At 37.9% G+C, this 7,930-nt stretch overlaps 1 pseudogene; it reads left to right on the top strand.

Moving 5' to 3' along the window:
- Positions 1–622: 622 nt before the first annotated feature.
- Positions 623–1,184, top strand: LOC103667103 (annotated as a pseudogene).
- The last annotated feature ends 6,746 nt before the right edge of the window (positions 1,185–7,930 follow it).

Raw genomic sequence — 7,930 nt, 5'->3', positions numbered from 1 at the left:
CTGTGCTTAATTGCTGAAATTAGCCTTATCTGTAAATCACTTAGTCTTATTTTAATGGTGCAGTTAAGTATGCCTTTTTGTAATTAATCAAAGCAAATGCATTTGGGACTAATCATAAAATAAACAATAGATAATCTATCTAATTGTGGCCTGTCAGATAAAAAGGGAAAAGATACATAAAGTTCTTTACAGAAAACAGCTTAAACAGGAGGTTTCCTTCATTACCCAAATCTAATTCACTTCTGAGAACACATTGCATATTTCACTATTTAAAATAGTAAAAAAACAAAAACTTATTCTCCATTCATACAAAAACACCAACCAATTTTTTTTCTAATTTGATTAAAATATTTCAAACAGATGATGGAAGATTTTTATATAATACAAAGCATTTAAAACACCAGTAGCCTAAGTATGTGATACTAATGAGTTCATTGATGGTATGTTTCTATGCAATCTGCAATAATACTCATTCAGTATTAGATATAGATTGTACTTCAACACATCAGAAATGTGTTCTATGATATAAATAAACAATCCAGGAATCACTTAGGTGAAATATGCAACTGTCTTCATGATAGAGCAGTCTCATTGCCCCAGAGCCAGAAGAAGGCCAAGGCTCATGGGTGAGTGCCAGGCAGGCCTACAAAACAAAGGTACTTATGAGCTTTGCTGCAGAGATCCTGCTACCATCTATTCCAAGGAAGAGCAAAACCTTAGAGCAACTTTGAATAAGCCAGCTGTGCAGTTTCTGTATAACAGAAGTAACAACTGTTAATACAGCAACATATCTGACAACGATTTGTTGAAAAACTTAACCGCTTGGCAAGTTGTCCCTGAGCTTTAATCGAAGGGTCCTATTCATAAAAGGATGGTTATTGGGGACAAATTGTGCTCTTGATCCTTTTAGGACGAGAGCTTAAAGATTGCTGATTTTGTTATAACTCCATAATCTATACCACTGTGAAGACACAGACCAAGGTATAATTCCCTACAGCCTGAATTTATGAAGAGAGACTGAATATTTTGCTGAATGAAGTCTAGGATGGCCAGGAATGTAATTATGCACTCGTGGAGGCCACAGGCAGGGCAGCCAGAGGCTCCACCATCTGGAAGAGGATGAGGACTGGAGCGGCTTGTATCTACATCACGCACCTGGCCACTGGGCTAATCTCCACTACTGAACTGGCAAGCAGACTTGAGCTGTCCTCTTGCAGCCCAGCTTCTCTGCTGTGTTCCTGGCAAGCTCCCAGGCACCTTCTATTTTTCACTGAGTCTAGAAACCTTCTTTTAAAATAAGCCAGAATATTATTGTGCTCCTTTTTTTTTTTGATGCAATGAATTAGTTCTGTCTCTCCCCAAGTGACCGTGTTCACTTAGTGAAGTATAAGTCCATCTGAGTTCTCTTTTCCCAAGTGAGAATACTTAGAGCCAGGATTTTAGTTCTCAGAGGAAAACGTACGAATGAGTGTAAGCTGTATAAATGACCTTTTGTTTGCAATATTTTTCTGATGTTTACCTCCTATTCAGGCTTCTTTTGGGGAGTTCCTTTTGGAGTTAAGTGCTGTAACTCCCAGAAGGATTCTGAAGTTGTTGGTTGATGTCTATACAGCACCTACCCATTCATTCCTGAGAGGTTGTTAAAATATCCAAAACAGTTCTGAAATTATCAAGCCCGAACAAATTAGCTTTTGGGACCTGTGCTTCTACGATTGTGCAATACCTAATTGCTTTGGCAAAAGTCCTTCCGCTATGTGCTTTTGCATTTAGTTTCTTGATAAATAGCTGCATCTCCTATCAGTGATGACGCGTAACCAAAAGAACTTTGAACTCCTAAAATGACGTTACTGCTGTTGCTTGTGATGCATAGCTTTGTTTAAGGAGAAAGTCATTTGTGGCCTGCATTAATTGCTGGTTTGAATTTTGCAGTGACCCCTCATGTCCAGTTAGGAGTTTCACTTACATGAGGGCATTAGGGTCGCCAAAATGTAAGCTTTGAGTGACTGTTCAGCTCTGCTAATGGCTCCTTTCTTGACATACACACTTTCTGATTGCTTTCCCAGTTAACTAAGTCCATTCTGGGAAATGCAGCTAATTTGGGGGACTCCTACTGATGTATCCCAGGATTCATATCTTTATTTTTCAGCTTTTTTTCTCCATTAGGTTGTACTTACCAAAGCCAGTGGATGTTCTTCCCTTTGCGTAAGAATTAAACTTGTCCCCACGCACAGCCTTCTGGGGAGCTATTCACAATACCGGGGAACCTTGTCTATCTTGTGTCAGCCTCCCTCCTGTAAAGCCTACCCTTAACGTGCATATCAAACATGTTTGTCTCATTTTTATACATCGAAGTTTTGTCATTAGTTACTGATTATAGAGGATTTACAGATACCTTTGCATCACTGGTGTAGATGGTTATGTTTGTCATTTTAAGAAATATAGAAGGACACTGTGTGACTGTGGGCACAAGTGACTCATGCTGGATCCCGGCTAATTTACCAGGTGCTTGAGTGGGACAGACATGTTCAGTGTCCTACTTCTTGATTGTATCTGTCCTAGTAGGACAGATTGTTTTGTTTGGAAGTTGTAATTATTGGGTGGCTGACACAATATTATGGGACTATACATATCTATATAAAAGGTAATAGATGTGTTTTATGTGTTCATTAAGGAAAATGATACAGTTTTATACCAAAGGCATTGAATCCATGTTTTCCTAAGTATAAATAAAATTTTTGAAATGGTTTTACAACCCTGGCCTTATATAGGCTATAAAAATATAGTTAGATTTTTTAAATTTATTATCCAGAACTCCAGCCTCTAATACAAATTTAAAATAATCTATGTATCAGATGAAAACCTCTGTTAGCTGGCTTATACTTTTATTACAGAATATATTCTAATAGGAATTGATTTTTCTTACAATTCACTAATGGTAAAAGTCAATATTTATATTTCTTGAGAACCATCTAAGTCAAACACTATCTTACAATTTGGCAAAAAGTGAAGCTTTATTGCATCTCACAGTTAGGAAAGGAAGCAACTTTCATAATCAAGTCAAATATGTTTAGTAAATTTTATTGGATATACTGAGTCACTTGATTGTGCTTACTAGGACCCTATGACCTAGGCACTGTCTTCAGTACCCTCTTTCTGTTTCAGTGCAGAAACTCCAACCAAGTATTTTGATATAAACCTTTGTACATAAATCAGGTATGAAAGGAAATAGCAAAGTTCAGTGCTCAATGAAATAGCATTGTAACATCCTTACCTCTCAAGTACATACCATCTTTGAGACTTCAGAAAATGTCTTGGTAACACATTTGGAGGTGTTGTTAACCTCTCTGTTTGAGCTGTGCATACAATCCAGAATTTTAGGTTTAGACGTGTTCACTGTAGCAGTGCAAATGCATACATGATGATATGCAAACAAAAGATACGTAAAAAAAATAAAATCCTTCTCTCTCTTTTTAAAAGCACTCTGCTGCCCCTTTAGGCGAAAAGTCCCATTTTAACTAACATTTTTGTGTTTAGTAGTTCTGGTGCCTATGAATATCATAGTTCAGATTAGCTGTTAGCTGGTTCCAAGAACTATACAAACACACCAACACATGCACATGCAAGTTTGACAGTACAACTCTCTTTCAGGTTTTCTCTACTGTGATCCCACTTCCTGGTTTCTGCTTCAGTTCCTGGGCCCTTGAAATAAAGCTTATAGATGAGGTTATTGTAGTCAAGCTGATATCATCTATTTTCATACTACATGAACGATGACTTGTTTCCCTGAAGAAGAAAAATCTTGGTTTTTAAGATTTATTTATTATAACCAGCAACCAATTCTTGAATACCTACTGCTGGGTGTAGGCGCTAGGATGCAGGGTGTAGGGTATAGGTACAGTGGCAGGTGCTAGGAACACTATGAAGCATAAAACTGTAGAACAAAGAGTATAGACTGAAACTGATATTTTAAAGCCTGAGACATTAACTACAGTTTAAAAATGAATAGAATGACCAGGCTAGAGAACAGTTTCTTTGTGTCCAGACAGAAACATTTGCATGGATAGGAGGAGGAATACATCAGCCTAGGAAAGCAATGTATTTAGTAAAGCCATTCAGAAAAACACCCACAATATGGAGATGGGGTCCTGGAAAGATGGGCACTACAAAAAGCTAACCTTGACTTATGCTACATGATAGCAGTGAAGGGTGACATTCAGTATTTCCTTTCTCGAAATTGTACCATCTTTTTAATATTGGGCAGTATCCACTTAGATTCCTATTATTCCCCACTTTCCTATCCATTGAGAGAGGGTTTTCCTCACCTGTTTTAACTGAAGCCTGAGACCAAGTGAGTAGCGGCAGATCGCGGTGGAGTGATTGAGTTCCGAGTACCAATATTGACTATGGATGGTTATGAATATCCTTTCTGATCATGATGGGGTTAAGCAGGTTTTCAGGTGATGACTCTGTGAATTTACCCATAGAATTACTTAATAAGGCCTCTCGAATGAAACCATACATTTTAAAGAAAATAACTGGTTCGAACGTCATTTCAAATTTATAAACCACGTCTCCAGTGCCATTTCACATATGAAATATCAGTAATAGAACCATTTGGGGGATTATTATTTCATACAGATTTTAACTTGGAATCTTTTTCTTGGACAGTTTTTGAAAATGGGATATAAAACCATCTTTCTGGAATAGTTGAGATGGAACTCTGATGCACTAGGTAATCTCCATCCCTTTCAAACCATGCTTTTCATATTGTGATCTCTCTTCCAAAACCATTTAGGGAACTCATTAACTGAAGCCTTGGTTGGTGTAATTACACAGTTGTGAAATAGTACACCTTATACACTATTCTTCTGCCCTTTGTAAGCAAGTCTTCACTTTATCAAACAACTGAGAATGTACAGCCATTACTTGAAAATAGCAGTTCCAGAATAAGGCAAGCTTCAGCACAAATGAAAAGTACAAATAGTCATTCCCCTAGTACGGATTTGCTGTAAAATATATTTGCAAGCAGTTCGACTTAGTGGAAGATTAAAGAAAGAAAGAACCTCTAAACCAAATGAGAAGATTTAAAGGCAATGAACCATGATGGATGATAATTTTGGCAAAATAAAACCTAAGCTGCATACTTTAGCAAATTATGTTAAATAGGAGTTGGTTAATTATAAATAATTCATTACTAAGCAAGAGAGAGGGGGGAAAAATGTGCCCTTATTTCGAGAGCACCTGAAAGGTCTTTTCAATATGTGTTTTTTCTGTGAAATTGGTTTTGTTTTCTTTATACACACCCACAAATACCATTTCACGTCTAACTGTAGGTATCAGGATTATAATACTGTAGCATTGGTAGTTTGTGCATTCAAATTTGAAATATCCACCATGTTGATGTTATTAGCTATTTTTTAACAGTGAAATTTTGGCATTCCTTGTTAACAGCAGCTGCGCTAATGGATACTTAAACAGGGCATCTATGCTGATTCACATTTTTCTAAAATTGCTCCTCTCCCCAGAAATCTGAGCTATAGGTTAGCAGCTAAAGGTTAGCAGCTGGTTAACTTTTTCATTTTACTAAAAATAACATGTAGTGTCCATTGGGATGAAATATGTTACCTTTAGAAAGTTGAGTTGTAGCACCTTCAAGTCAAAGTGCACAAATCCAAAGTCACCCTGGCTCTGGATTCAGAGAGAATTAGCTTCAAATCCTGACTCTACGGCTTCCTGGTCATATGGTCTTGAGCAACTTGATTTTAATTTTTGATTAAAAGCTATCCATTCCTTTTGGGGCTTGGCTTTTAAAAGAAGTTTTAAAAGGCTGAGGAGCATCTTATGGAACTCAGGAGTAATAGACCTCTTGCCAGGAAGTGAAAACACACCAGAAATTTAGAAATTCAGACAACTACTGTGAGGCATCTGTTTTATTTTCTGTCTCTCTACAGACCAGTTGATTCTATTTTGTAAAACATATGGAGGGCAGAAGAGGACCACCCAAAAGGAGTGAAAGGGGCAGTAAATAATATCATTATTATTTGGGAAGAAACATCAAAAAATATGTACTACATGTGACTACAGTGTCCTCATTTGCCAAATAGGAAGGCTGCAGGGGAATTAGTAGTGATATGTATGAAGCATTTCTGAGTCAGCACACAGTAGGTACTTAATGAGCTTTATTCATTCTTATTCTCGGCTAGGAAATATCGGAGCATCTTGTATAAACTCCTATGTAAATCTTATATAAATATACAGTATTATTGCACAATCTGGTCTCCAAGTTTATGGAATTCTTGATCTGATGAGGAAATACTCAGTCTAACAGGAGAAATAAAGATCATGCCTAAAGCAGGGAATATAGTTAGTATTTATTAATAACTGTGGATATCCATCCCTCCAAGAGAGTCAGACTACATGCAAGATAGCAAAGATGATAACTTAAGTACAAGATCTGATTCTCACCTTAATAGAACACGGATCTGTTGGATCACGTAGCATGTTATGTAGGTGAGTGGCACAGGGCCAGTAGATATGATTGGCGGCGCTGAGAAAAGGCCATAGTAGATATGTGCTCGCTTTCTGTTTTCATTTTGAAATTCACTATTCATTCAGCTTTCCAGAAAGAGTACCCTTTTGGAAGAACAATCCATATTTTTCAATCGTATTCCATGTACATGTGAAGGTGTGTTTTCTACATGTTCCTATTCCAAGGATGGGTCTGTTGACTCAGGCCTCCTGAAACAGAGCACTCATTCTCCTGGCCACAGGGATTGATCAGGAATGCGCATGGGACCCAAATGGAGCCAGTAAGACCCAATGAGACCTTGCAGGGGCTATCCTGAGAGAAGCACTGTATTTTCAGCTGTGCGTCCACCTGGGAAAATATAGCTCTTACCTTACTGACAGCCATCCCACTATAACACAAGGTCTTAACACAAACCCAGCACAGAAAACAGCAAGCCAGAAACTGGGGAGGACTTGAATCCTGATGATATTAATTTAGTCCCTGCATCAACCCTGGGGTGTGAAGACCGGCCTACCCCAGACTTTTCAATTACATGTGTCAATGTCTCCCTCATGTGTTTAAGTAGATTAGATTGCATTTTCTGTCAGTTGTAGCCACATGTTTTCCCGCATTCCAGAGGTTTGTCCAGCCTTAGTTTTCTCTTTTATGTGTCCCACTAAATAGATACTAACTTTTCAGTGTGTCAGTTTTCTCCTTTGTAAAAGAAAGAAGCAATATTTACTTTGAAGAGTGTATAAAGACTAGATAGGGTAATAAAAGCATACATTTGTTTCAAACTCTGTAGTATAAAAATATCACATTACTTCATTTTGCTAAAACAAATGAAATTTAACAGAAAGGTTCATTGACTATGGTGGGAAGATGTTAATATCTGTCACGAATGGGGGCCCTTTTCCATCTTCAGCATGACACACAGTGTCCAAAATACCTTGGAAGGAATCTCTTACCTTCACTCCATTATGGTTGCCACCAGGACGCTTATTGTCAAAGCTCTTATGATCCAACAAAGGCAGGTACCTCTACAGCGTCTTTGCCAAGTGTGGATACCAGTACCTTTTGATGCAGCTTCCAAGGCAATGATATTAGATGTTGAGACCTCTAAGTATCCAATGAGTTCTACCAAACAAAAGTCTCATTGCCTTCAAAGAGATTTCCACAGAACCCAGCTACTACAGAATTTTTCACCACATCCCTTTACCAAGTACCTGCTACCTTTCTCAAACCACTGCAACCCTTGGGCATTTCCTCCATCTTTCAATTCAGCCGTTTCTTTGGACTCCTCCTGTCATTGAGAAGAGGAAGAGTAAAGGATTCTATTTTACCACAGCCATTCCACCCTAAACCAAGAGTGTCTGTCCTATAGTCAGGTAACCACAGTCACAACACAGTCACATACCTGTA

Source organism: Ursus maritimus, unplaced genomic scaffold, assembly GCF_017311325.1.
Source record: "Ursus maritimus isolate PB19 unplaced genomic scaffold, ASM1731132v1 scaffold_17, whole genome shotgun sequence".
NCBI classification, from domain to species: Eukaryota; Metazoa; Chordata; class Mammalia; order Carnivora; family Ursidae; genus Ursus; species Ursus maritimus.
This window is presented reverse-complemented; position numbering and strand designations above follow the sequence as displayed.